This window comes from Rhagoletis pomonella, unplaced genomic scaffold (assembly GCF_013731165.1).
Source record: "Rhagoletis pomonella isolate Grant_MI unplaced genomic scaffold, Rhpom_1.0 Rhpom_scaffold_00013, whole genome shotgun sequence".
In the NCBI taxonomy this organism is placed as follows: domain Eukaryota; kingdom Metazoa; phylum Arthropoda; class Insecta; order Diptera; family Tephritidae; genus Rhagoletis; species Rhagoletis pomonella.
This window is the reverse complement of record NW_023458567.1, coordinates 860,560-863,278: the sequence shown is the minus strand read 5'-3', so window position 1 is coordinate 863,278 and position 2,719 is coordinate 860,560.

Genomic DNA, 2,719 nt, shown 5'->3' with positions numbered 1-2,719 from the left:
AATGATTTGCAAGCGTTGCTCGTTAGTAAGTCTATTCATGATGAAATTTCAAAGCATACTGAGCATCTTTCTCTTTGACACCATGTCTGAAATCCCACGTGATCTGTCAAATACTAATGCATGAAAATCCTAACCTCAAAAAAATCACCCGTTATATTCCCCTTTATGATTGCGATCACATTCCCCCACCAATTCTTGGTGCTGCCGCTGTCGCCGCCGTCAGTCAGTGGAAGGTGTGTGCGATCATGCACGTCATACTAATTGCTGTCAAAATCTTTTGCACAGTGCGACTGACGTCAAAGCGAGCCAACACACAACGCCGCGCTCCACTTTGGCCGCCGCTTTTTTATGCCATGCATGGCATGCATGGATTCAATTTTTCAATTCGCATTCGCATTTCGCAATGGCACAGTGGCGGATGGCGCGGCTAAGTGACTGCTGGGTCGCGCTACAACGAAACGTAGATCGAATAGTAGGGGAAATGAAGAACTGCTAATTGATCTACTCCCGTGTGCAACTGAATTTGATGAGTTCGCGCCATTTATTTGACAGCAGCTATCGAATACTCGAATTTTCGACTAAACAATAACATTTTGCGGGAATTGAAGGGAAAAAAGGTTGAGACTCTGCATCGGCCTATCTCCAACTTATGGCCATAATTTTTACCGAATCACTAATCAAATATTATCAGCATAGCCAACTACGTCTGCTGACCATAAGCGCCAAGCAGCTGTCAAATACATTTTGGACATTTTCGCTTTGCTGTTATTAATTTTACGCGCCTGCTGCGGCTTCCCACACTCCTCTGCCCCATTATAACGTCAACAGAATGTTGGACAAGCCAACAAGTGATAGTGAAAAGAAAGCATTAGCGAGCGTCAAAAATAAGTATACCCTGACGTTTTGACGATTTTATTTATTTCTATTTTCTATAATAGTTTTTTTTATATATAGTTCATTCAGCAGGAAAACCACCAAGAATCAATTTTTTTTAATTTCATACGGAACTCGGGGGAAATAAAAAAAAATGCATCGAAATTTTCAGCTTTTCAATTCGAATTCTTAGGGTGCGTTCACACAGAATGCTAAGTGGCGTCGAGCGAAGAAAAGAAAAGCGGAGCGGAGCTGCTGGTCACACTGAACGTAGCGGAGCGGAGCTTTTTCCATGGAATCGGCCGTAAACATATCACAAAACTGACATTCAATGAAAACCAGCTGAAATATGCGTTCAATTTGTTTCAATTGCTTTCTTGAAAAATATATGTATTTTCCTTTAATTATTTTAATTTTTTATTCGCATCAGAGTCAGGAAGCTGAAACATCAAAAACAAAATTTAAAAACACAAAAATTCTTTACTTTCAGCTTCCTTCTTCAAGAGCTTGCTGTATGAACACTTTAGCTACATTAATTTGAAAGCTCGGCGCTGCTCCGCTCGTTCGGATGCTCTTCTGTGTGAACGCACCCTTAGAGCCCTTTAAATTTTAATATAATAAAGTAAAAATTTCCAGTCGCTAAAAATTGCAATTATTTTTTTACATTTTTTTTGCCGAGTGTTTTGCGCATTTTCTTCCATTTAACGCATGAACACAATCCTTTTCCATATGGAAGAAGGTAGTGATAGTAGAACAAACCGGATAGAAATCCCAGACCTACTTTCTACATCCATATAAAGTTATTTGTCCGCAGTGTGAACAAAATTAGAATCTACTATTAGCTATTATTCACGGCACGCTGCGGTTTCGTCCCAGTCGTTCGATGACTCCAAGACCAACGATACCATTCGCTTTCGAGCCAATTTGGACTATCAACTTGCCAAAAGAAAAAAGTCCACCAATTTCAACAGGAAGCCCCAAATACGATATCGCAGATCAAATATAATCAAAAATATAAGACTTGTCTGTTTCACGAGAGGAAATAAAATTGAACAGAAGCAAGACGGCAAGACCAACAACCTGATGCCATAAGAACGTTATCGAAGACCAATTCTTGGAAGTGGAGAAACTCGTTTGCTTCTTGTCAGCCGTTTAGCAACAACTACGATCACCCTCGCATTGAATGAAGAAACAGTGTTTTTGCAGAATAATTTATTAGCTTGTTTTCATTTTTCGGCTGTGCCTTCGAAAATGTCTTATGTTCATATTACTTATCAACAACTAAGATATACAATTAGAGAATACCAACATGGCGAAAGATAAGAAATGGAAACAATTCAGATATGATAAGAAATGAATGATGATGATGAAGAACAGCAACAAAAACTCTGTGCCGAGTTGTGTAAATATTTGCTAATTTACAAACGTACATATTTCGATATACATACATATGTACATACACTCATATTTATCTCTATTTGTTTGTATGTGTGTAAAGTTCACTTTGTGGGCGCTGTTGTCTCACTGTCGCACAACAACATCCATAACAGTTAAATCATAAATGCAATATAGATAATTTCATATATCTTTTCGCGTGTGTGACAGACGAGCAAATACAAATAAATTAAAAACAAAAAAAAAACAAAGGAAAATGGGTTAAAATGCCTGAATGATAAGATAAAACACTAAATTAAACCTGCATTCCTTCCTCATTTCGCCAGCCATATGACAATATTGTGGAATTGTGTGACTTAGACTAACGGAATAATACTCAGACTGCATACACAAAATACTCATTACTTGTAATTACGTTCATACGATAGCCTACACATACATATCCGGTACA